Raw genomic sequence first — 27,863 nt, forward strand, 5'->3', positions numbered from 1 at the left:
ACGTTAACAGACAGTAAGGGGCAGAGTGAGTTGGGGAACAAACGCGGGTTAATGACATCCTAGTCGAAATGAACAGGAAGAAATTTGCTTGGGCAGGGCATGTAATGCCAAGGCAAGATAACCGCTGGTCCTTAAGGGTAACGGAGTGGATTCCAAGAGAAGGCAAGCGTAGCAGGAGGCGGCAGACAGTCAAGTGGGCGGATGTGATTAAGAAATTTGCGGGTATACGGTGGCCGCAGCTGGTAAAGGACATGGTTAATTAGAGGGACATGGGAGAGGTCTTTGCCCTGCAGTGGGCGCAGTCAGGCTGATGATGATGATGGGTAAATTACTCAGAGAAGAGGTGTTTCAGGGACACTAGCATTCATTTCTGGCAGCGAGAAGACGTGCCGCTTTGATCTCTTCATGCGTCATGACTTGTGCTAGAAACCTAAGTTTCGTTCAGCACAGAAGTCAATTCAAAAAGTCACCAGGAATTTTTGGCGGCTGCTCAATGCAAAGCCGCACCAGATGTCACGTTTGTGAGCATTTATGATGACTCAACTATGAGTATAGCACATTAACAGCCGAAATTCGATACCCGGCTGTGCAAGCCGGGTATCGAAGAAACAGAACGAGTCCAGCAATAAGCAGCATTCTTTGTAACCGTAAATGACAAATTCACTGCCATAGGCTTTGAAATTTAAGCAGGAGATGCTCTAGCCATTAATGTATGCAGTGTCCGCCGCAGGGACTCAGTTGTTATGGTGCTTGGCTGCTGATCCGAAAGGGTTCGATCCCGGCCGCAGTGACCGCATTTTGATGGAGGCGAGATTCTAGAGGCCCGTGCACTGCGCGATGTCAGTGCCCATTAATGAATCCCAGGTGGTCGAAATTATCCGGAGAACTCCACTAAGTACTTGATGCAGGGCTTGTTGGTTCATGTTACAATATCTTTAACAGCGCAAAAAAGGGAACAACACACGAAAAGACAGAAAGAAACGGACAGTACGAGCGCCATTACTGTCCGTTTCATTCTTTCTTTTCCTGTGCTGTGCCCTTTTTTGCGCTGTTAAAGATATTGTAACTCCACTAAGGCGCTCCTGAAAGCCTGCGTTGCTTGGGGACGTTAAACCTCCATAAACCAAAAATCTTTCATTAATGCTTAGTTTTTGAAAAACCCAAGGGCCTTGCTTCTGAGCCGTCCAGTGGACTCTTGTAACATCCATGGAACTCAAAAAGTACCCCTTAAAATGTCTTCCGCCCCCCTCATGGGGAGAAGCCGGAAGTCTGGGAATCTTTTCTTGTATTATGCTGCGTGTAGTGCATCTTCATCGATTATCACGACAAGATGGAATTTAATGAAGTAAAAGGTAAGTGTCCTTTTTTCATCCTAACTCCCATTTTACTTCCAAAATTCATTTGTACTCATTTTTCCCTCCCAGACTGCCCTTTACTCATACCTCTTCACTCCACTTGCCTTAACGAAACCGACTTTCAGTTTTCTTGGGCTGTAGCACGTCGGAGCAAATTTCTCGGTGCTCGATCGTCGGTCATAACCGAAGCCCTAGCTGTAACCTCCAAAGAGCCGCCGGTATACGGCGGAGGCTGTTCGTGTTGCAATAACATGAGCAGCGGCGATTTCCGCTGGCCGACCGTGCCATTGATTACTGCTGCCCCGGCCCCTTGGGGACGGCCGATTCCTTTCGTCCGGTTTCCTCGGAAGGCTTTCTGTTCGCAGCTGGGGCTATTTCCAGAGTGCGCTAGGAAAGAGATCGGAGTTTCGTTGACCTGCGTCACGGGTTCGGGAAAGGTCGACTAGAAAGAGAGGACGTAGCACTATAGTCGGATACAACTTAGAAAAACAGAAGTTGTTAACACTGGGCCGCGGTCCGCGGCGTCCTGTATTACTCCGCTGGCCAATCGGAACCGTAAACGAAATCAGCTTTTTAATGTTTGACCATATTGAACAATCCACGTATCAAAATTACAGAGTTCATAATTTTTTTTTTTTGTTGTGACAAGCTTCGTGCTTAGGTAACAAGAAACGGTTAAGCAGCGGACTACTTTTCGTCGTGGAGGAATTCTGTGCGTGGAGGCTGAATATTGGCGGAGCTTCACTGCAGACTTAAGTTGTATGCGACTATAGCTCTAAAAAGCAGGGACGAAAGTAAAGAAGACAACACCAGCGCTAGACATCAAGTGAGTTTATTCTTAGAAGGCCCCGCATTTAGAGGCAACAATCAGGTGCCAGAAAGTGTCAACAATCAAACCGCATGCGCTGTGGCGCCTCCTGATACAAGAAATTCGTTTCCTTGGCAGAGAGATTAACATCCGGTTTATGATTGAACATTTGGTGCGCGTGAGTTCACCAAAAGTTTATCTTTCTGCCATGGAATTGAAATTCTTGTATCAGGAGGCGCTGCGGCGCATGCGGTTTGATTGTTGACACTTTCTGGCCCCTGATTGTTGCCTCTAAATGCGTGGTCTTCCGAGAATAAAGTGAATTGATGTCTAGCGCTCGCGTTGCTTTCTCTACTTTCGTCCTTGTTTTTTAAGCGCTGCTACCGTGTCCTCTCTATCTAAACACCAATTAGCCCCGCTTTCTGTTTTAAATGTCGACTAAAATCAGTGAAAACCGGAGGAAAAAGGACGACGACTGTAAAAACATTGTATCAGCCAGCCTGAAAGTATTTTTGATTCAGTTCAAAAAAGCGCCTTCATTTTCAAACGGTAATGGGTTCCCTCGCCGATAAACTCTTGAAATTTCTGTAAATTGTGTTGATTCAGTAGATCCAGCCCGACATGACAACTCCAAAGGTCCAAATCTCGACGAAATGGTGTTGCAAACTCAAAAGCTGTAAGTATGGTACCGAATTAAAGACGTAGTCTCTCTTTTTTGTCTGCCGACTCTTTAGTTTCGTGGCACCAGAACCCGACTTTTTTTTTTTTACTTTGCATGCGTTCACACACGCGTAAGGGCATAAGTCATGACTCCTTTTATAGAGATGTCTGTAGCGCGATTTCCAGGTGTTGATTTTTGGATGCTGAGGAACCTTCTCCTTTAACTGCTTTTTATTTATAAAATAATATGTGTCAATCCCTTGTCTGGACGGTTGTCATGACGCTTTGTCAGCAAAAAAAAAAAAAAAAGAGCCCTCACTGTACGCGTAGGAAGTCTCTAGGACACTCGGAAAGTGATTTAGCCGCAGCGCGACATGTTTGCCACCGCTTGTGTCTTCTCCTTTCTTTGTCTGTGTTTGCATGCTTTGGCGCTGCTACTTTTCTTCGATTCAAAATGCACCAACTAGCCCAAAAAGAAGTTTTATTGAAGACATCCTTTAACTACAACAGATTAAAGAACTTGAGTTTGACTTCCCCTTCCATGCGGGCGGCCTTTATCATCATCATCAGCCTGACACGCCCACTGCAGGGCAAAAGCCTCTCCCATGTCTCTCCAATTAACCCTGTCCTTTACCAGCTGCGGCCATTCTATCCCCGTGAACTTAATCTAATCCGCCCACCTCACTTTCTGCCAACCCCTGCTACGCTAAAAATAGAATTATCGCCTTCGTTTGCGGATCACGTGTCATAGAGACTTTTGTGCCGTACTGTGCATAGGATGAAAGAATGTAGAAAGAGCAAGCCGGTTAGTCACAGGTTTTCACTGACGTTGTTGCATTTGTTCCAGGTACCACGAGCTTAGTGTTACCATGCTATATCGTACGGAATATTCGTTGGTGAATCCTTATGGCTCGAGATTTTGTTGATCGAAATGTTTTAGGCTGATTCTCTGAATTAGCGTGGTCGCGACCGGTGGCGAAAATAACTGAAGGTCACTGGATGATGCCTTTGTCCTGCATTAGCCTCGATTTGGCTGATAATAATGATTGCAATAATGCTACGAAAAACAATTCAAGGCACATGTTGTAAACTATCCGCGTGAAAATTCTCTGCAAACGAATCCACATGGTCTCCTCTACGATTCTCAATTATGATTATTAGAGGGGAAGTAAAAAGCAGTCTTTGTTTTCGTAAACAAAAATTTACGTCATGGATTCAATGTGCTGCATCATTGTCTCTTCTCATCCAATCGCTCTAGCAAAACGAACCATCTGCGAAAAAGAAAATCTTTGGTTTAGTCGTCTTTGGAAACACCTACATCATTCCACTGAGTTCCATGACGTTCCGTAACGAACGAGAGGAACATTCGATGACGTTCTTCACAGTTACTCTCTTCTCAAAATTCATAGCTTGATCTTATGAGCAGTCACGCTTCTTCCGTACGTGCTTTCTCGTTAATAATAATGATAATAATGAAGGCTCTATAACTCTTTGGCCGCAGGTAGCTTAAGCGAATGTATGTGACCTCCCCTGCGTCGTCTACGAGAGGTCACCAATGACAGCTGTGACACTTGTGACAGCTGCGGTTTTGCGGAAACATTATTCGGTTGGAATCCTCACCTTGTACAGTCAGGCTGGAATGGAACGCGTACACTCATGTGCCATATTTTTTCAACTTTAGAGCGAGATAATCCTTTACAACTAGTTTATGAATGTTCACCTCGGTCGACACTTAACCCAGAACATGAATCCGGCTATTGTGCATTGCGACTGAATGCACTCAGGTAAAATATTTTCTCTTGTTCACAGGCGCTGTTCGCGTTTCATTCCGGCCGGAATGTACATATAGGCGAGTGTTACTATAATATAAAAAAGCACGCTCATGCGTAGCTGACGTTTGAAAGCATATTTTTAATGATATTCTGACATAACGAAAGAATTCAATCATTTTCTTCCCATATTTCCGTAATAGCTGATTCCTCACAAAAATGTAACGCCTTTGCCTTTCTTGTTTAGAATTCAATGCCAGTTGCTATTTTCATTCGATTTTTTCATCACTTCGATGGAGGTGATATTTTAAAGAGGCCCGTGTACTGTGCGATGTCAGTGCATGTTAAAGAACCACAGGTGGTCGAAATTTCCGGAGACCTTAACTACGGCGTCCCTCGTAGCCTGAGTTGCTTAGGGACGTTAAACCCCAAGAAACCAATAAACCAAAATTTTTAAAACACGGACACCTGTGCGAGTTGGCGCGGATCCATGACACACTGTGTGAAACGGTTATGCAATGAAAGAAGTCGACGAAACGATTGCTGTTCTCGGTTTATTTCCTGGCTTGCTCTAATCGGTGCATTTTTACCCCAGGTTCCCTCCCTCTATTACAGCAGTTTTAAACTCGCCGCGAACAACCATAGTTTATTAGCTTTCATTCTCGCTCTTCACAAAAATGTTCTCCGTACTGTGTTAAGAGCAACATGTTTCATTTCCCTTTATTGCATGAATTATCACGTTAAACGTTTTACAAAATATTCTTGGACCAACAGGCACAAGCTAGTTATAACCCTAGTGACGTAAGGTCAGACGGAACACGTAAAACCAACAAATAAAAGATGTATAACGACAACCTTTGAAAGAGTGTGTTAGTAGCAAAACAACAGGGGCGAATTCTTATGCCATTTTGTTGAATGGATCTTCGCACTAAACAACTCTGTGGACCATTAAGCTCCGCATAGATTGACCCATTTATGAAGAAACCTCGGTAATTTGAAAAATTAAAGTATTGTATTTATAAAATGTTGATTTCACTTCAGAAGTCAAAAACATCCTCTTATTGGTAGAGATGTTCTCAACACCGACTTTCGAGCCGATCCCACAACGTAGGATTCTAGAAAACTTCGCTGCCTTTTGCGTGCGGTAAAGCTTCAAACATTTCAAATCCACTTTGAAATCACAATTATCATCCCGCGAGGTATGACAATTACGCAAAAATTATTTTTTTTTTCAGAATTACAATATACTTTATGGGGTCAAGTTTCAAAAATGGCGCCCAGAGAAGACTGGCAAATGTTTTTGAACGCACACAACACAATCTTTGTGCAGGAAAAGTTTATAACCTCTCGAACAAACGCTAGCGGTCACAAGCTTTTACACAATAAATTTCTAAGAGTTACTGCGCGAAAAAGCGGCGTTCTACATGTAGCTCCGTAGGCATATATGGGTTAAGGTTGAGTGACAAAAGTTCGGACAGACCATGTCGGAAGAATAATAAAAGAAAGTGAACTAGAAAAAAAATATTCCAGCACTAGAAAAAGGTAAACCATGCTCAGTACAAAAAAAAAGAAAATTGCAAAGAGTAAAAGAATAAATTCTACATGACATATGAAGGTAAAATAAACTGACCAGGAATGCAATGCCACAACAAGAAAACATGCAGTAAGCAAGCAAAGGGCAGAAACTGTTGATTTGATACAAAATTCGATACAAACCTAGGCCGGCTATTTTATGGTTTTAACCGAAAAACAGTGTTAAACATCCGCGGGTTAAAAAGAAAAAAAAAAGGGAATCGGTTAAAACTGAAAAGCGCCAATTTCGGGCCATGCTGAGGCTAGTAGACGACTGCTTTAGCCAACAAACGTTCCCATTCCTTTCCGAGGACGGGCCCTAGCCCTGGCGATATTTTAAACTCCGCCGACAAAAATATCGCTGCAATGTATTGCTTCGTCTATCAAGCAGCTCAATGGGCAAGGCTGAGCCCTTAAGCATACAGCGGACTTAATTTTAGGTTGTTTTTTTTGTGATTAGCGTGATTTCTACGAATAGATGCGTGATCCATGTTTCGTTTTTTTTTTATTATGGCGAATAAATATAGGATTCGTCCTAGCATATGGAAGAAAGAATGAGTCGTATCGGTAGAGAGTACCGGATCAAGCCTCTCATCGAGATCTGCCAGGAACTGCGGCGTTAAGTTGAATATTCTCTACCGTTTATCAGGTTTTGAGTAAAACAGCCCTTCCACAGCGAGCACTTCCATCTTGGTTTCCGTCAGGCTCTCGCCGGTCTTGTAAAGCACTGGTACCCCATTGAGATTTTGCTAAAGAGCACTGACGCCGTTGAGAGAGGAGACGAAAATTCGAAGCCCTTGTCTATAGCATACAATATTTGAAAACGTCTGCTGAGAATGGCCTTTCGAGAAATCTGCCTCGTTACTCGAGGTTATGAAGCCTCAAAAAATCGAGTAAGAACCTCACATCCGAGTCATGTCCTTTTCTCGTGGTGAACCTTGTAAGCCTGCTAAAAGAGTCAGATCAGGCAACAGCAGAAGCATCAGACTTCTGAAGCATGGCCAGCCTAATGAAGTTGGTAGACGTGGACTTAAGAATGTAGCTAGCAGCAATTTTACAGCATTCTACAATGTGTTTAAAAATGTTGCTTTAGAACAATGAGCGCAACACCCACTATGATTGGTAGTTCATGGCTGTCCCCCTAGATAAGTGTCAAGATTGTGGACTGTTGTGAAAACGGCACAGCGAAGTGAATTTCTCGCGATACGAACCGACCTACGGACTCGTACAAGCAGCCGAAGCTCCAAACTTGCGCCGTATAGAATCAGTGATGGCGTCGTCGCTGAATTGGTCAGAAAATTACACAAGTGCGACACGCCCGCATTGTCCACAGTGTATTTTTGTACCTCGAATAGCAATGTTCGACACGCATACTAAGTCGGATGATCACAGCACAAAAATGCTGGAACATTAAGCGAGTAAGGTCAATAAGCTTACTACTGCAATAAACTACGCATAGCCTTTGTAAAAACAAAACAAATGGCTCTGTTCACATCTATCACCGCGTTTTTTACACTCTGATAGTTACTTTCGCCGATAACTACCGCTTTTAGCAGTTGCACCGTACAACTGACCTACAAAAACACCGGCTTTCTAAAAGGAAATAAACGACGCAAAACATCTGCCAATTTTTCTTACAAAAAAAAAAAGAAACAGGAAAGTCTACGGCTGTAGATAAAACAAAGCAAGATGGATCCTTCTATTCTGCACTTCCCTTAAGAGTGAATCTCCGCCTTGTATTTTTCAGTATAAGAAAAAAATTACGATGCTCTAATTGGTGCGCTTAATCCTGCATAAGCAATTTGTAAAAAAAAAATTGTGTTATATTCTCGACGTTACACTGTTCCAAAATATTGCTCCAACAAATTCTAGCAGCAGTTGTTGTTAAATTTTATAGGGAGGAGATAGATTGACGACATGCCTATAAAGCCTCACGGATCGAAATGTTGATGTACTATAGATGTGCGTAGTGCTGGTACAGTCCGCCGCACACCTGTCAAGAGCGTTCGAATGGCGCACTCTCTCATGCATTTACGTCCATCCCCGCTGCCTGGCATGTCCAGTACAGCTTTTCGATACATCAGGAGTTCAAACACGATCCACGGGAAAGAACATGCACGATGAGATCGTATGTCGAGCACTGGGCCACTAGTAAGTGACGCAAGTTGCTCCTCGGTGCGCGATTCGAGCGCTTTAGACAGGTCTATATACAGCTGGGCACTCTTTCCTGTATACCTGTGGGACGCAGGCTTGAATTCTCGCAGAGAATAAACGCTACAAGCAACTTCGCCTTGATCAAGTAAAGCAAAAGCGCTCTCATGTAGATTCTTGTTTTTGTCATTCCAACCTTAAATACCGAACAATTCTGCACAAAAGCATTTTTGAACAGGAAAGAGTCCATGAACGCAGTTTTTACATTGAGTGTTAGATTTCACTATAACAATTCAATGCAGCCGCAAATCTGCCATTTGCAGGCCTGAATTTTTTTTTTTTTGCTATTAAAATTTTCGATATTGCCAAAAGCGTTTCGCGTTCGTTTTCTATGACAATCTTAACTTCTTGACAGGAGCGGCGAAAACACTGCGAAAGAAAGTTTTTGATACGCATCGGGAGAATGAAAAACTACCTTTAATACTTCCATAACAGTACCTGGCAATTTTGCAATATTCAAAATTTTTGCCCGAGGAAGTTGAGCACGCTAAAAACAGGCATTCTACTGACGTTGGCACACCCCGAAGTGTTTCTTTCTACTATACAGACTCGTCGCATTCCCACTGTGACGTATTTCGAGTGGACTTCTTCCTTCCGGTCGATCATCGAAAACGGACGAATCGTTAAGTCCGCCCTTTGATCTTTTGCCTCGCTGGCTTTGGAGCAGAGTCCCGGAATCATCGCTCCGTTCACACCGGTGTCGTCATGACAACGGAATCGAGGCCGAAAGGGCGTGGACATGCGACTCAATGCAGTGCACGGTGCAGCACTGTCGAAGTAAGGGTCGGCCGGCGCCGACCAGTAAAGCGGCGTTGCTTTTCCCATGCTTGCAAGAATGGCTTCTGAATGGCTGCGATTTTACTCGTTTCACTTCGTGATGGGTCAGTACGCGAACTCTAGCCAGTCACGAGCCGCCGTGGGAATGCTTTCATGACTCTGGTGTTGCTGATTGACCGGTGCCGCCTGCTTAGCCTTAGCTTTGGGCGCACTCCACGGTTTTGATGTTAGTTTACAACGCGGAGGTCATTTTCGGTCTTTGCAGCAGTGGACTCTTAATTCCGTTCATTGTTAAAAGCCTCGCGCTTCAGCGAATTTTCGAAGCGGCTAAAGGTGGTTCTCATCACCATCATCATCATCATCATCATCATCACCATCAGCCTGACTACGGCCACTGCTGGGCAAAGGCCTCTCCCATGTCTCTCTAATTAACCCTGTCCTTTGCCAGTTGCGGCCACTGTATCCCCGCAAACTTCTTAATCTCATCCGCCCACCTAACTTTCTGCCGCCCCCTGGTACCCTTGCGTTCTCTTGGAATTATTCTTGAGGACCATCGGTTGTCTTGCCTTCGCATTATGTACATGCCCTGCCCAAGCCCATTTCTTCCTCTTTAGTTCGTCTAGGATGTCATTAACATGGTTCTCATTGCTTCGCAAAATATTTTCTTCCGCGTGTTTTATCTGAGCTGCAGCCTTCATAACATATTGTCACCACCCAAGGAGAGCCGTGCAGGTAGGCGTAGGGAAGAACCCAAGAATTAGGTCAATCCTTTCTGACCCAAAGCCAGGTCCAGCCCGAGCGGGCCTCTCGAGCCAACCGCCGCCTCGTCGTCATTTTTACTAAGCGCGGAGGCCCCGTTATGCTAAGCACGCGGTAATATTTAAAGCGGCTAGCACTGGTTATCTTGTCTTTTTGGTGCAAGAAAAAAAAAAAGGTGGTGTATCGCCTGCAAATTGCACCCTATTTCACGACGAAATGGAAGTCACATTTTCGGCGTTGTTTTTGTAATAAACTTGGGGCCATACACGCAGAAGTGTGTTTTTACAGCGCATTAAAGAGCTTTTTATGGCCTCACGAAAAACATGTACTATGATTTGCGGGTCGCCGTGGTGCATATACATATCGTAATATGTGTGGTATCTACGCCGTGCACACATAATGGCTATAACGGCTTGAGACTGGAAGCAGGTTGGAAAAACATATGCGAAATTAATGTTCCACATACTAGATGTTTACGAAGCAGAGATTGGCCTTCTATGGGCTTAGCTAGCACTATGTCAGCGGTGTAGCGCATCAGAATACAGCTAATAGGTGTTAACTATCAGATTGGTTAACGAACACTCAATAGTTAACTTTATAACTATTACTGTTAGGCTCCTTAATTATTGAGAGGCGTGTAGGCTACAGTAAGTAAAATCCAACTATTACTGTTAGGCTCCTTAATTACTGAGGGGCGTGGAGCCTACCATAAATAATATCCATATCAGTTTTTAGAATTTCGAAAATGCGTTTACCTTGGGCACTGTGGCCCAACAAGTATTGGCTACATTGCGCCAAAATACATGCGCTTTCGAGAAGCTTGCAGGCAGAGCAACCTCTCCAGTGCAAGTGACTTGTTGAAACAGCCAAAATTTGTTAGGCCACAGCGCCGAGGGTAACCGCGTTTTCGAAATTCTAAAAGCTGATATGGGTATCACTTACGCTAGGCTGCACGCTTCTAATAATTAAGGAACGTAACAATAATGGTCAAAAGCTAGATATTCAATATTAGTTGGCCAACCCGCTAGTTATAGCACGTCTTAGCTGTATTGTGACGTACTACACCGCTTACAATGCTATGCCAAAAAATAAAGCGGTCTTCTAACTCATAAAGCCTATTTTTAAAACCTTTGTAAAGTCTTAGGTGAAACACCCTGTAGAGAATGGATTTGGCTACGTGACATGTAATAAACGATTTATTCCGCTGCCACGCAATATATCTTCGCAACCTAGTGCTCGGAGAGATTACTCATCGACTGTTCTAAAGACCAATTATATATATTAACGAAAAAACTTTCAAAGGAGTCAACAGAGCTAGAGACGGCTCTCCTCTTTCTCCTACGCATAGACTAAAGCCATGCTTAGTCCCAACAATTCAAGCAATAGCCCACACCACGCAGAAAGTCTACTACGGCATCAATCTCACAAGTACTTATTTCAGGAACGTTTGGAAGAGTATACGTTTAGTAGCTTCAGCACATACAACGTTAAAAGAGCGATTCGCATCGGCGTGGTTCTTATGCGTTACCAACTTTTAATTAAATCAATGCTTTTATTTTAAGGGAGTGCGGAGAACCATGAAAGCAACAACCTCCATAGGAAAAATGACTCTGTGAATCTTCGACGCGAAAAGTTAGGCAGGGTTAATATAGTCGAGTTGATTTATCCGCACTCATACTGAGCTAACGGCTACACTTACAAAAATGGTCTATATACTTCTTATTGACTCTATTGACTTCCTATAGATATTGCTTTTTGTCTATTCTGTCTATAGACTGTCTATAGACAAAAGTCTACTAAAAGTGCATGGCCATATGGCCATGGCCATAAATCTGTAGATTGTCTATAGACTGTCTATGACATTTGTATTGCCTGCAGACTGTTCTCTAGGATTTGTCTATAGACAGTGTATAGACTTTATAGACAGAAGTCTATAGACACTCCATAGAGTGTCTAAAACATTTTTGTAAGGGAAGCGTTGAAACGTTATATGCAAGAAATGCCAACGCTTATCGGACACACTTGGCTCAATTAGGAGCAAGCCCATTCAGAATTGTTCTCTTTAAAGGACAGCGAACAAGAACGAACGAGCAAAAAAGCATTGCAAGCATCGTTATTTGCAACACCCTGAACGCTGAAGGAGACGGTCAAAAATTCAACCCCTGTTTTGACAGGGACCGTGCCTCACGTACAGGTGCTCGCAAAAGTTTTCGGAACATGGAATTCACGAAGAACTACAATTTATTCTCTCCTTGGAGGCGCAGCCAAGTATTGAGGGATGGATTATGCAGGTCGCACTTGTAAGTGCAAACTGCACCATTCAGCGGGTGACTTCAGGCTTATGTTGCCTAGAAACTCAGTTTTGTTGTATTTGTTGTGTTCCAAAATTTTGTACGCATCTGTTCGTAGCAGTGGTATCAGGTTAGGCGGTGGGACGTTCCACGATACAGTGCTCATGCACTCACACATTGCAGCAATACTTGTCCCGCATTCTTGGGCAACAATTTTGGATATTACAAAATGTAAGGTACTGTTATGGAAATATTGAAGGTAATGGTTCATTCTTCCCACGTCTAGCAAACTCTTTGTTTTAAACTTTTTCCTTCGCTCGCATGGAGGAGTTGAGATTGTCATAGAAAACCAATGGGGTACGCTTTTGACGGTAGCAAAAACGTTAATACAAAAAAAAAATGCCAGCCTGCCGACGGAAGATGTGCGGATATATTGATTTTTGTAGCGAAATCTTACAATATAGGAAAAAATTGCGTGCATAAACTCTCGTTTGGTTTATGAGAGTTTAACGGCCCAAAGCGGCCCAGGCTACGTTCATAAACTCTGCCTCGTTTAAAAATGCTCTTGTCCAGAATTGCAGGGTATGATAAGGGAAAAAATGTTCAGCGTTTTACGAACAATAAAAGTAAAACGCAGCCAGCTTACGTTAAACGCAAGATAATAAGTACCACATATTTAGTATAGTTCATTATTTGCATCGTTCACTGCAATTCGGTAGTTCACTGCAGTGGCAGAAAGTTCACTTTAGATAATGAACTAAAATTTCATGAAATCCAACAAAGTTTAAATCTGAAAAAAAAACGCTTGTGCAAGAAAAGGGTGCTGGAAGACGGCACAGGTAGAGAAAATATGAAAGGGGCCACTTAACACTAAGTAAACACAGTTTTAATCTTCAACATATTCACTACTATTTACTGCCGAAAAATGAATCAGAACCCAATTTTTCTCTCCATTTTTCTTCTCTCAACAAATGATTGCCAGAATATTTTTTGCATGTGGGTAGTTGAAAATAACCCCGAAGTCCTCCTTATCAATGAACGTTCTCCGTTTCATATTTCACCTGCTCTTCCGGCAAGGCAACTGTCATTTGACCCGCACTAATTTATTTTTAGCGTATGTTTCACCTAGAACTAGCCTTTTGACCTTAACAGAATTAGTTGTGACCGCCAACCCTTGGAATCTTTTCGCTCAAGAAAATCAAGGTCAACTGTTCTACTGTCCCGCCTAACTGATATCCGTGTTTAGTTCCTTCCTGAGCCTCCGCGGTGGCCAAGTAGTTAAGGTGCTCAGCTGCTGACCCGAAAGACGCGGGTTATATTCAGACCGCGGCGGCCGCATTTGATGGAGGCGAAATTCTATATGCCCGTGGACTGTGCGATTTAAGTGCATGTTAAAGAACCGTAGGTGGTCTAAATTATCCGGAGCCCTCCACTACGGCGTCGCTGATAGCCTGAGCCGCTCTTGGGACGTTAAACCCCGTAAAACCAATCCTTAGATCCTTAATACAAATAAATAACGACGTTCTTTCTCAATGTTTCTGGCATTGGCGCCACAAACATGGTTCTTTTCGGGAGACTGTCACTTCATATGCCCGTCAACCAGCACAGCATCTGATCGCGGTGACGCGCCATTCAATCACCATTACCGAGTTGGCGTCGTCTTCGTGCCTGCCTTGCGCATTTCCTGCCGAGTAAATAATTGAGACCGCAGCCGCTATTATTACTGTTATTGTTTTCATTGCCCGGGCCATGGCGGTCACGATCGCTGACTCACGCCCTGGAGCACGACAACGGTCGAGCTCAGCGAACTTGACCGAATTTTCCGGGGTGGTAATTAACCTTGCCGAAGCGAACTGCTAAACCACCGCCTAGCTCGAAGCGATCGACGTCTACCTCGAGTTTTGTCGTCTGAGCGATCAAAGATGGCGGCCTCTTTTCTCCGCGAGATAGAAAAAGGTGAGAGGATGCCACGTGACCGCCAGTCCTCAGCACGACCGTCCAATCAGACGACGCGGCGTTCCTCTGTGGAGCGCCGCCGACACGACACCGTCGTTTAACGCTGTATCGCAGCGGCGGCGAGACTTGGTCCCTGCGGCGAATAAATAAGCGCGCGAATCAGATTATGCGCACGCGTGCGAGCTTTTTTTAATTGCCGCAGAGCGTGTCTAGGGCGCGCGCTCTCCAGCCTTTATCTTTTGCATCAGTTGTGATCCGCACCTGCCATTCTGCTGCCGGCCCTTCGAGCTGCGCGGGTATGATGACTTCAGGCGGTCAGGCTAACGAACAACAAAAAAGTGAGGAAAGTGAAAGGGAGAGCCGTTTGTGTTTGCCTTGCGCGTGCTGCCGCAGTTCCGACAGTCGCGACCATTATGCCGGAAGGTTGAGGAGGTTGGCAGAGAGAGGCCGAGAGAAAGAGAATGACAGAAGGGAGGAGGAAAAACCGTTTCGCGCTTCGAGCGCCCCCGCTACCGACGCCGGTCGTCTGCTCCGGCTCGTTCGTTCGACGCCGCATCGTCTGCGAGTTCAGTGCCGGGGATGCCGGTCGACTGCAAGCCGGCGAATCAATTTGCGCTGACCGCCGACTGAGTCAGCTGTTCGCGAGGCTATGTTCTCTTCATTCAAGCCTTGAGTTTTATTGAATGATCTAGTTTGGGCCTAAACTACAAGATTTGCTGCAGGACTTCTTTTGAGGAAGAAGCTTCAAGCTTTGCTGCGGAGAGCGTCCCACACCAGTTGCTCCATCGGCCTTCTTGTCGTCTGCTTTGAAAACGGAGCGAGTGATCCAGCTGCTTCGCGCCGTACCATCCTGTGAACTGGTATTTACCTGTTGTGAACGGGTGTTGTGACATCCATGTGTCGTGGCTATAATGGCAAAAACTGTTCAGCATTCCGATGACGGCTTCGACTCCAGTGTGCGCTTTGGATTTTGTCCCTAAACCGCCGGCCTGCCTTTTGGGGACGTGACTCTCGTTGAAGGTGCCAGGTCAGTGGAAATTAACTTTTCTTCGCAAAATTTATTCCCCATCCAGCTCCGCCGTTTATTCGTCTTGAAGACGGAAATAAAAGAAAGACTATAGAAGAGTGCAGAAAACAGTGCGCTGGTCTATCGTGTGTGTATGCTTGCTTTAACGATGGGTGAAACACTGACTGCTCCTCATGAAAGCCGGAAATGCTCAGCTTAATGCATGACGAAAATGGGGAAGCCGCGGAAAAATCCTTTAATAACGAGAACACGATGTCAGCATGAGTTTTCCTAACAGTCATTTAAGTTGTCATTTGGAAATGATGAGACATGTGGGTTTCACTTTTCGGGGATAGGCGGCTGTGCTGTCAGCCGGTTGTCTTCCTTAGCTCGAGCCGACGCCTTTCAAGTTCGGTGACGTCTTTTAACGAACGCAAACGCATTCAGCAATAAAGCAGACGGCGTGGGATCGCCGGTGCTTGACAAGTATTGGCGCTTTCCATCGGCGCAGTTCAATTGCGACTTTTTAAGAACGGATAATTTTTATTTCCGATTAATTCAAACAAACCTCCAATCATCGGCCGGCCGACAGTGCCGTCAGTGAATGCAAGAAGTTCCTGATTCAGAGATGACTTTCCGCTGCTTATTTCAAAGCAGTGTTTCATTTACAACCAAGAGTCTTGAGTTATTAGAAAGAAAATGGGACTGCCACTGCCCGATGCCTGCACAAGGCGGCAGTGCAGAAGAACTTGTGTGCACTGATTGCATTGACATCAACACGCTTTTAGTGAACGTGAATAATTCAGTATAATTTGGTTTCGTTTATAAGGTTCAAAGTCTAAAAGCTGCTCAGGCTATGAGGGACGCTGTAGTGGAGGGCTCCGGAAATTTCGACCACCTGGGGTTCTTTAACGTGCACTGACATCGCCCAACACACGGGCCTCTAGAATTTCGCCTTCATCGAAATTCGGCCGTAACCACTGAGCCACCGCAGCGGGGAAACTTCCGTGGGAAAGGTCTTTTGCAGAATTCGCGAAGAAGACTTGCGCATGGACCCTTTGTGGTCTGGGGTTACATGAAAAGAATTCGAAGCGTCAACTATTTACTTTGACCTGCTTCAGTGGCCTTTAATAACATTTTCTATTATCTTCTAACATCTCTTTTCCTCTGCAAGAGAAAATCAAAATAGTTCCCCAGATTGACAAACTGGCTACCCTCCAGTGAATCTGAATCACGTATGAGCAACTGATGCTGAAGCCTGACAACGTAGCAATCAGGCCGCTCTCGATGATTGCGAGGGTCAAAAAAAAGTTCAGGGGGGCACTTTGTTGACCTAAAGCGCGGTGAGGCGAAAGCCTTTAGCGCGGTGTTGCCGCTTGTGTCACTGATGTGTGGTTAAGATGTTAATTAAGTACACAATTGTTTGTGAACCTTAAATCCTGGAGACACTGGAGGGCGTTTTGGAGGCATCCGCCTGATTCGACGCCTTTCTGCAAACACTCTCCAGCGTCCTAGGAGAACTACGTATGCATTGGCAGGAATTAGCGTAGCCACTACAACGCTCGGCTGCGGAACGGAAGGGTGGTGGTTCGAATCCCATCTTGCACAAAGAATTTTTCTCTGGTCTGACTAGAAAAAGCGTGACACTTCTGCTGACAACCTTCCGCTGACAACCTTCTGTCGACAAGGATGAGGCATTAAAGGCTTCCGCCTTAATATTGTGCGTCAAAAAACGTGCTTAGTTCGTGATCCATGCACCAGCTGTAAGTCTTACTTCTACATTAGAAGAGACCCGCCGTGGTGGTTCGGTGGCTTTGACGTTCGACTGTCGATCCCAATGTCCCGGTTCCGTTCGGGCTGATGCTGCCATACATTTCTATGGAGGCAAAATACAAAAAAAGCACCCGTGTGCTCCGCGATGTTGGTGCACGATAAAGAACCCTAGATGGTCTAAATTAATCTGGAGCTCTCCACTACGGCGATCCTCATAGCCTGAGTCGCATCAGAGCGTTTAAACCCCCAAATCCACAATCATTTTCATCGAAAGATCGTTTTTATTCAATTGCGTATAATACAAATTTGAAATAATTAATCCATAAATCAAGAAAAAATTTATTTATTAGTCCGCGTTGTGAAATATCCCGTGCCAAGGGGTTTTGTTCTGTTTTTTTTTTCTGACTTGATGCAGTTGTAATTCTTGATATATGCGTTTAAACGCAATCAGCGTGTGTACTAAATTCCTCGCTGTAGAGTCAGCCGCACAGGTGCGAAGGTAGGGAGAGGTTTTCTGTTCCGCGGTAGGGAGGGTCTCGAACTGACAAGCGTCGCCTGTATGCGTGTAGTTTTTGTGGACGATGTGCAATAATAATAAAAAAAAGAAAACACGCACGGTCGCTCCATGGCGGCTTCTCTTTCCTATGAATGCTTTTCCTCTTTTTAATATTTCTTAGGTTAAAGCGGCAATATCCGCTTCGTGTTGCCAACACATGTCTGTGCTTTGAAGGGCGGCGCATTGGCGTCCTGGAGCTGGCTTGTTGACGCTGTAGAATGGGCGCGTTTATATAGTATTAAGGCGAAAGCCTTTAATGCCTCATCTTTGTCGACAGGAGGTTGTCAGCCGAGGTGTCACGCTTTTAGGTTGGTCGAAATGGTTATGACATCAGAGTGCGCTGATTCGAAGTAATGAGCTCACCCAGGGATGCCTGACGCCCCCTTTTGGAGCAGACGACAACTAATAAAAAAATAGTTGTCGTCCGCTCCGACAGGGGGCGTAAGGCGTCCGTGGGTGACCACATTACATACCTCATTACTGCGAACAGAGCCATGGATACAACCGAACTCATCGAAGCAGAGAGAGAGTCGTGCCAAAGAAGCAGTCAAAGTCGGCAGTCAAAGTGTGTAGTCAAAGTGTGCAGTCAAATAAAGCACTAGTACAGCACAAACAGTCTCGCAGTCAATGCCAAACAGTGCGCCAGGAAAGGCTCTCGCCTTGCAGAGAGCCAAAGTGCCCCCTGAATTTTTATAAGCCCGTCGTAGAAAACTCGTAGAACGTGTGAGCCGCAAAAAAAATAAAAAATGAAAAGTTGTTAAGCTAAGGTTGTGTGAGGTTATGGCGCGGAGACTTAAAAAAAATAGTCATGACATACACTTGCACTCTCAGGAGGAAACGCACGCACTATACTCCTGTACTTTTCATGCTGTATGGGCGAGAATTTCACGTGGAGAAAGCTTTTATTTTTTGTTGCTAGCCTCAATGTACTCGCACTGGTACGGATACATCTTGTTAGCGAGAATTCATCAATTAGAGCCGGAGTATGAGTGAGAAGAATAGTCTTTTTTTTTTCTAAGTAATATTCCTCTATTACATTCTAAACAAGAGTACAACTACATGGGAGTAAAAAGTGGGTAAGATGTCATTTAGCGCACGCCCTTATTTAAAGGGTGTGCGCTAGAGGACACCTTTACTCCCATTATACTCTTTTCTGTCCAGAGCGTATATTCCCGATCACTTCAGTGCATTTTCCCGGTATCTCCATGATGCGGAACTGGGCGACCAGTGAAGAAGGTGGCTATAAACGTTTCTATAGCTAGGCGCACACACGTGACACGAAGCCCACGAAAATATCCCTTACAAATTTTTTTTTTACACAGTAAATAGACTGTCAATAGGCTTGTGTCTATAAAGTTTATAAACTGTCTATAAACAAGTCCTAGAGAACAGTCTACAGGTAATGCAAATGATTAGACAGTCTATGACAATCTATAGATTTATGGCCATACACTTTAAGCAGTCTTTTGTCTATAGACACTCTATAGACTATGAATATACAAAATAAATATCTATAGGAAGGCAATAGAGTCTATAAGAAGTCTATAGACTGTCCATAGACCATTTTTATAGGGGATATATCAGACATCGCAATGGCTTTTTATAATTTTTTTTTTCATCCAACGCGCCGGTATGGCGCATCTAATGCCGATAGGAATTGCTGGTCTAGCCTGCAGCCAGCAACCACTTAGCAACAGCAGCAACCTTTAACCGACATCGCCGGTGAAAAATTAACCTCCAAAAGCGAGCGATCATACTGCGCTCTCCTGTCAGCCGCACACCGACGACCTCAGCGGCGGCTTTGGGTTGGAGCATCCGACTCGCATGCGTGAAGTGCGGTGTTCGATCCCCACTGCAGGTCAATGCCCGCCGGTTTTCCAGTCGCGTTCGTCGGGACTGGTGCGCGGATTTGCTCTGCGAATGGAACGGGTGGGAAAAAGCGATGGCGCTCATGAGCTACGCTGCTTTTGCGGCATTGAAATCAAATGATCATCACCTCCGTCATGCAGGGCCCACACGAACAATTCTTTGACGAGCAGTAAGAGGAGCTTTAAGTTATGACATACTGAGCCGACAGTGACATCGTTTAACTTAGAGAAAATATCGTATGTACATGTGCACCAAAAGTAAAACGGAGCACGCGAGCGTTGGTCAAACTGGATAAAAATGCATGCCATCGCGCTCTATCAGCTGATGCGCAGCAGAGAGCGAGTTCAATTGGCGGCGAGTTGGTTGCGCTATCGAGTATAAACGCTTCTGCACCGGTTTCGCAAGTCCGGTATGAAAAAAAAAATGGCAGTTGTTTAGCTCTGGTTAAACCTGGCGGATTACGAAAGCAACGAGGGGAGAGAGAGAGGCGATGGAGAGCGCGCGGCAGCGGCGGCGGCCCCGGCACGCTAAAGCTATGCGCCGCTACTGCGCATGCGCAACTGACGAGTGCGGTGGCGGCCCCTCTGAGTCACCCGCGCAGCGACGGCGGCGGCGCGCCAGCTGTGCGCCGTGTGACGTCACTGCTCCTCGCGCATGCGCAGTATGGCCTTTCCTCGGCTCCGCGAAATGGCTCGGCGACTCGCGTAGTGTTGCTTTCGCAACAAAAAGAAAAGCATGCATATATCGGCTCCCTAGTCTTTATGACACGAATAGATTATCAACCGCCGCCGCGGTGGCTCAGTGGCTATGGTGCTCGGCTGCTGATCCAAAATACGCGGGTTCGATCCCGGCCGCGGCGGCTAGAATTTCTTTGGAGGCAAAATTCTAGAGGCCCGTGTACTGTGCGATGTCAGTGCACGTTAAAGAACCCCAGGTGGTCGAAATTTCCGGAGCCCTCCACTACGGCGTCTCTCATAGCCTTAGTCGCTTTGGGACGTTAAACCCCACAAAACCAAACCAAACCAAGATTATCAACGGCACAGCAAGTGAAGTAATTGAAGACTACTTGCATCAGCACAAATTGGCTTTCTTGCCTTGGAGAAGACAAATTTAACCAATTTCTCACAGAAAATAAGGTCGTCTAGGCGTTAGTCGTCCTCGATCGGTTATATATTGAGCACCTATTTATATCACAAAGACAACGCAGCCAATACAGGCATGCTATTCTTTTTTTTACGCGTTCTCTGGAGCCAAGCGAAATTTGGACCGCACTTTCTAGACAAACTCGCCGCCGAGTGAAGCGCGAACCACGGCGGTCACGCAGACTGAAAATGGTGCCATCCCTGACGGAGCGGAAAGTGCACGCCGTCAAAAGGCCAGCTTTTCTGCACCATGCGGGCAAACAATAAGTCTTTGCATGAAGCACTGACAGCGCCCCTGGCGAGCAGTGATGGTAGCCGCGCGGCTTCGCTGATGCCGGCAATAAGGCGACAATAAGATCATTGAGATAGGTCAGCCGCATGCGCTGACACACCCTCGGTCTCTGCTGGACATCTGCTGATAGAGCGCGCTGGCATGCAGTTTTTCCTAAAGTGACTTTAGTTTTTCCCAGTTGGGCCACCGCTCACGCGCCCCATTTTTCTTTCGGTGCGCCTGTAGTACATAGTTATCACTCCAAAATTTTGGTTTCAACGAGATGTACAGCCTTTGTCAAAAGTTTGGAGCCCAGGGGGTTTTCTTTTGAGCCACACTGTGTCGTTCTTAATGGATCTCTAGCGCTCCAAATTTCCTGGACATCAGAAGATTTCTGGTACTGCCTCCTGCAACAGGTAGGACTTCCATGAATGCTCCTGGAGTCCCAATATAAAGCTTGGAAGTGAACCCCCTGAGCTCTAAACTTTTGACAAAGACTTTACCTGTCTGCCCCCTTAAGCATTTGCAAACATGTCCCAGAGGCCAGCGAGGAGGATCAGTGGTTACGGCGCTCGGCTGCTGACCCGATAGACGCGGGTTCGATACCGGCTGTGGCGGTCGAATTTCGATGGAGGCGAAATTCTAGAGGCCCGTGTATACTGTTCGATGTCATTGCACGTTAAAGAAACTACAGGTGGTCGAAATTTCCGGAACCCTTCACTACGGCGTCCCTCATAGCATGAGTCGCTTTGGGACGTGAAACCCCAATAAACCATAAAGCATAAAATTAAAAGAGGTGCCGCTTTTCGTTGTGCGGATGTGGCACGGTAGTTGACACGATAAAGATTGACTCCGCCTGACAGCACTGCGGTCACAATGAAATACTTCTGGTGGGAGTAACACCTCAACTAGCTGTAATGTGAATTCATCAAGCAAGAAGTCTGCAGAGTAACCGCGAATAAAACGCGAAATTGTTTAGCGACCGCTTCTGCAGACGTCGGAGTGGCTGTGTCACTTTCTTTGCAGTACGCTGATAAGATTGCTCTCAACAGGACAAACGATTACGAACAAGCGCGAAGTAAATGATGCTTAGTCGAAGTCGCTCAAGTATACGTTGCGCTGATGTAACGCACAGCACACAGAGACCAGTTCCGTGCAGGTGCGCAAACCTTCCCTGTGTTGCCGCCGCGGTGGCTCAGTGGTTATAGTGCTCGGCTTCTGACCCGAAAGGCGCGGGTTCGATCCCGGCTGCGGCGGTTGAATTTCTTTGGAGGAGAAATTCTAGAGGCCCATGTACTGTGCGATGTCAGTGCACGTTAAAGAACCCCAGGTGGTCGAAATTTCCGGAGCTCTCCACTACGGCGTTTCTCATAGCCTTAGTCGCTTTGGGACGTTAAACCTCTTAAACCAAACCTTTTCTGCATTAGCGCAGCGGTCCAGGTATCCTCTGTGGTTGCCTGAAGGAAGGACCGTTACCAAGGTAACAGTCCCTGGTTTTATTTTCACGAAGTATAAGTTAATGAGCTTAGTGCGGTTGCTGGGATCACGGACTCGGCTAACCAACAGATATGAATATTTCATTCGACATTGATGCATTCTATTTTTTTCCTTTTTGGCTTCTGTGTGCTTCAATAATAAGCGGGCAGCGCAAAAACAATGTGCACGGAAACGCAAGACCGGACGGGTCAGGTGCTTTGGACGGCATTAATTACCAAGCGCCCCATTAATTGACCACGCAGGAGAACATTAATTATCACTAAGGGATTACTGAGGTCACGCGGAAGCCGCGACGAAGCGAAGCGAATATTTTGGACAGACGTAGAGAAAAAAAATTCCGAGAGTATAGCGATCGATGTATTCAATATTTTGGAAATTAGAGGATTATGGCATTATAGTGGCAAGCTCAGTTGCGCTCCTCTCATTATAAAGATGTTTTCTCGACCATAAGGAAAGATGCAAGGAGGATTATGTCGTAACTCTAACTGAGCTTATAAAAATGTGATATAGTATAGCATGGCATGGTATCGTATTTATATATTTCGTTACTATCAGGCCCGTTGAGACGTTACAGAGAGGAGTGGCGAGTAATTATACAAAATTGAATACAATAACTAGAGTTATTAACATAGGTGGTGAAGAAACGCAGATTTGAATGCTTCTGGTTCTGGGATGGAGCCAATGCAGGCGGGCAGGTTGTTGCAGTCTGAACTGGTCCTGGGAAGGAAAGAATGAAAGTACTGGTTAGTTCTGCAACTTGGAACACTCACCTTGAATAGATGATCAATACGGGATGATACGTAACTGGTATGAAAGAGTTTGGAACGGTGTGGTGTGGTATATTCTATATGGTATGGTAATGAACGGTGTGGCACGGTACTGTACAGTACAGTATGGCACCATATGACGTGGTACTGTATGCATGGCATGATATGGTGCGATGTGGTGTAGTAGGGTAGGATATGACATGGTATTGCATATTATGGCTTGCTGCAATATGGTGTGGTATGGTATTGTATGGTGTGGTATAGTACAGTACGGCACATCGTACGTGGCGTTTAAGACTTCCCGAAGAGGCATGTGACCTGTGAGGGCGGTCTTAGAGGAAGGTTCCAGATTATTTTCTCTCAGACTGGTTCATCTTCAGACATGGTGTCCGGCTATCCGGGACACCAAAAACGAGGACGCAGAACAAAAACGATCGCAACTAGCGGCTTCCAAATGATCCGACGTTTTGCCTACTGTTCCTTAGCACGCACTCACATCGAGCAACACATGGGTGTCTTTGCAGTTAACTTCCATCGAAAGGTGGCTGTCGCTGGCGGGATTCGATCCCGGCATCTTTTGCTCATAGGCAGGACATCTAGGCCACTACTCCAGCGTGGCTTTTTGTTGTCTTTATTGCTGCTCTATCGCGGCGGGTAGCTATAAAACATATAAAGTGAAAGACTGATGATGATGACGAATTTTTATGGCGCAAGGGCATCTGGGGCAAAGAGCACCGTGACCTAAGGTATTTTTCTTCTACTAAAGGTGCGCTCAACGATCCATTTCCCAAGACTTTCATCCTTAAAGAAGCCGAGCACCAGGACAGGGGAAAGCTTGTAACCACTGTATCCCCGGTGGGTACCCGGCGGCACTGGGGATCGAACCCCGGACCTCCCGCATGCGAGGCGGATGCTGAAACGACTAGGCCGCTGCTGCGGTGAAAGTAAAGGTATATACCCTCATCCAGTCCGGTAATAACCCTGGAAAGATTGACGCCCGAGGAATTGAAGCTTGCGCCGCAAACTCGAGCACGAAGAAAGAAAGCCGCACATACCAAGCAAAGTATACGAACGCGGCAGGATGAAATAAAGGGGGTGTACGAGTGGAAACCGCTCAAAGAAGGTGGATGTATTTCGCTCTAAAAGCTTGCAATCCTATGCGCACAGCGCTTAATGACCTGCGGTGTACAAGATGCGTGGAGGGACGAAAATATGACTCAGCCAGTCAGAGCTAGAGCCGACGTCAGAGACATCATAAATGACAGGAGGCCGCCTTGTGTCCTCTATGCGCGCTTCCTGTTTCGAGCTAGAAAGTCCTTTTAAAGCATACTGCCAAGCAACTATTCCAGCAGCAAGTCCTTCTCATTTTGATCAGCTCACTGCGTTTTGCTTACTAGAGAACTACTTGAGGTTAGAAAACGCTTGGCGTCCTTTTTTATGCGAAGCATATTAACGTAGGTTTCGGGCCTTCGCGCCACGCCCGGCGGTGGCCACCATTGACCTTGAAGTGAGATCACATGATGTGACGTCACGTGATGACGTCACACCGGCTGCAGATGGGGCCTCATATCGCGCCGTCGGACGTCGCTCGGCGGAGGCCTCCACGCTTCGGTTCGCGCCGTCGCGCGCGACGCGGCGGCGGCGCCACCATCGCTGCATCACGTGATATGTGACGTCACGCCAGGGATGAAGCGGCGCGCGCCCGCCGTCGCGTCAGTCTCTGTGCCCGCAACCGCGCCAGCGTCTTTGCGCCGGGCGTGTATGCGGTCAAGATGCCTCCAAACGCTAAGGACGTTAATAATAAGAATGCAAAACGAAGGCTGCTTCGCATCCACTGGGCTTAACCTTGATAAGCCTCCAACTTTTTTTTTCTATTTTGCATGATGCCAACAGCAGGGCATGGCGAGCCGTCTTTCGGTCGGATGTCGACTGTAGATTATACGAATATACGAATTGCAGAGCGAAGATAACATCTTTTGATACGCTGCCGATTGCAGATCGTGGCTGTTGCCAGCAAGCGAGTCGGAGGCATATTTTTTGTCTGGATGACAATGGGTGACGTGCGTTTCCGCAATCAATGCAAAGGATCATAGGAAAATTGTCTCGTACCATTACTTCCGGTTCCAACTGTATTCTCCTGCTCGCTTGCTTTATTGCAGTTGCTGTGTTGATATCTCTAATTCTACTAATTTATTTGTGCTGCAACATCGTTGATTATGTTGCATCAATGAAAGACCAACGCGACGTCGACTCTACTCTGCTTTGTGACGTGTTCTCGCACGAATTGCGAGCTGCAGCCCAACCAAAATGAAAATGGGACGAGTCTTTTTGTGAGCACGCCATCCGATGTGTTTTGACGCGCCGTGCGCGCATTTAAAGGCATGCATGGGTCGTTTCAATCCCACCGGCTGCCTTTACTCCTTGTGAGGGAAATATATCTATCCCCTTATCAGTCGTTTATTTTCCGTAGCACTTCGTGGTGCAGCGAAACACGAACACATAATGACTGATGTGTTCAACTCGTTCACATCCGCCTGAAATTAGCTCCAGCAGATATCTGGAAGAGCCAGCCTACGTCGAAATCTAAACCATGACGGCGCACAATTTACCTTTCGGGGTTTGTCTATTTCTGCGTTCCCGTCATGCACGTACTCAGTACGCTAAGGTCTTGCGTTGATCCAGCGTAATGAGTGATGCCGCAGGACAAAAACACTTAGGCGGTATGTGCTTGATTGTTTAAAGCCATAAGCAACAAACATTCGTTATATACGAGGTGGTACATTTAGTTCGTTAAAGATGAAGTCAACACACTAAGTTCGTTACATCCGATGTCCAGACACGAAAGTTCAATATATCCGAGGCAGTATACCAAGTTCCCATAGGTAGTATACTAAGTTCGTTCGTAGCCTACTGGGCAGGGCCACCGCCTTCCCACTCTGGAAGATTGGCCACCCGCCACCAGCTACTGAAAGACGGCGGACGCCATTTACGCTTACACAGACCCCTTTAATGCTAACGCATTAATCAATTAGTGAATAAGCGATGCCAGTATGAACGGTGAATGCTGTGCAACAGGCAAAGGGCGGGAAAAAAATTGGAACCACAGGTACCTAGAAGACAGTTTTCTCATGATTCTTTGCGCTTCTTCGGAAACGAACCTCACCCACTGCGTGAGGCGCCAGCCATTTCTTGGCCAGAGGATGTCAAGTGCAGTGAGTGGGGAGTCCTTTTCTAGCAAGATGCCAATTTCTGAGCGTGCGGGGCCCTGTTTTGGGCAGGACGCCAATTTTCAGAACACCGGAAGTGGAAGGGGCTCGATTCTCTCCTATATGATCGGCGACTTCTCAACAGTCACCGGCGTGTATAGGCACAACAGTTGCTGAGGATCCCCAGTAGGGATTCAAACGAGTATGGGTGACTCACGTTGTAAATGCGTAGCGTGTGGGACGCGATCCGGAACGTGGAAGATGGAGGCGCTTATGCAGTGATGACTGCCAGCCGGATCTGTTGCGTCGACGCCGTTTATCACTTATCACAAAGTAGCTGTAGAGTGGCAGCTCTGCTTGCATAGTAGCCATACGTTCAAAACACGGCGGCTTATGGTGCGAAGGCAGCAGCGTCTTTATCCTAGGTCCAGGCACGAAAGTTCGTTATATCTGAGGTGGCATACTTAGATTTGTTACATTCGATGTAACAAGAAATTTCGTTCTATCACAGGCAGCGTACCAAATTTCCTACAGGTAGTATACTTAGGATGAGGACACGGTGGGACTGATTCGAGCTCTAGTGGTCAGTAAAGCCACGTACTGACCTAATCTTTGCATCCCAAGAGGTCGAGCAGGTAGAGTCTATGCTTCGGAACGCACATAAGACGGTGCTGGGTCTATCTCTGAGAACATCTACGCATAAATTGATGGTCCTCGGAGGCTACAACACATATCCAGGACCGGAGGAAGCACTTCTCACCGCTCAGAAAGAAAGACTTCTATATACAACCACGGGCAGGGCTTTACTCGACGACCAGGCTGCCCTGACAGCCATAAGAAGATTCAAGTCACGGAGGACGTAGCAGACCGCATCGGATTGGCCTGCACAGTCCTACCAATCCCTAAGCAAATGCACCCGCAAATGCACCGAGGCAGAAGGAGAGGAACGGTTCAGGCGTTATAACAGCGCGTCGCTGGCAAAAAACAAAAAAACAATCCATCTTTGTAGACGCAGCCAGCTACCCAAGACACAGAGCCGACATCGGCAATCAACTACACTCACACGGAGCTAGCCAGCATCAGCATGAGGGGCTCTACCTCTACCGTAGCAGAGGAGACTGCGATTGCTCCCGCAGTCGCGGAAGGCAAGAGAGGAAGCGAATCCCTGGTAATCATGCCGGACTCGCAGACTGCCTGTCGGATTTTCCTGAGAGACTGAATAGGAAAGAATGCTCTCCGCGTTCTTATTAAGCCAAGGTGGCTCAAGCGAAGAACGATCATGTGGGCCCAGGGACACGCCGGCCTCGCCGGGAACCACGCAGCGGATGCCATCGCTCGAGACCACATTAACCGAGCGACGGCTGATGCGTTGGGACTCAAGGCAGTTACCCTGACGTACGACTACATACTGGAGCACCTTATGGGACTAAGGATGATCTATCCCCCACCCCATAGACAACTCACTAAAGAGCACACTCTAAGTTGGAGGCAGCTACAAATACATATCCATGGTTATTTATTCTAAAAAAGATTCACTCCACTACAAACAGGCCCGCATGGCCAAGGTGGGAAGAGACAGCCACACTATACCACACCACATGGGGATGCCTACACAACC

At 46.2% G+C, this 27,863-nt stretch overlaps 1 protein-coding gene across 1 annotated transcript in view; it reads left to right on the forward strand.

Annotated features, from left to right (window-relative positions):
• Positions 1 to 14,762: 14,762 nt before the first annotated feature.
• Positions 14,763 to 27,863, forward strand: part of LOC149332880 (sperm-specific sodium:proton exchanger-like) — a 328,095-nt gene continuing 314,994 nt past the window's right edge. The window contains exon 1 of the mRNA XM_089558441.1: positions 14,763 to 15,185. The gene's annotated coding sequence lies outside the window, so the exon portion shown is untranslated. The remainder of the gene's footprint in view (positions 15,186 to 27,863) is intronic.

Source organism: Amblyomma mixtum, chromosome 8, assembly GCF_055824585.1.
Source record: "Amblyomma mixtum isolate Tamu chromosome 8, ASM5582458v1, whole genome shotgun sequence".
Taxonomy (NCBI): Eukaryota; Metazoa; Arthropoda; class Arachnida; order Ixodida; family Ixodidae; genus Amblyomma; species Amblyomma mixtum.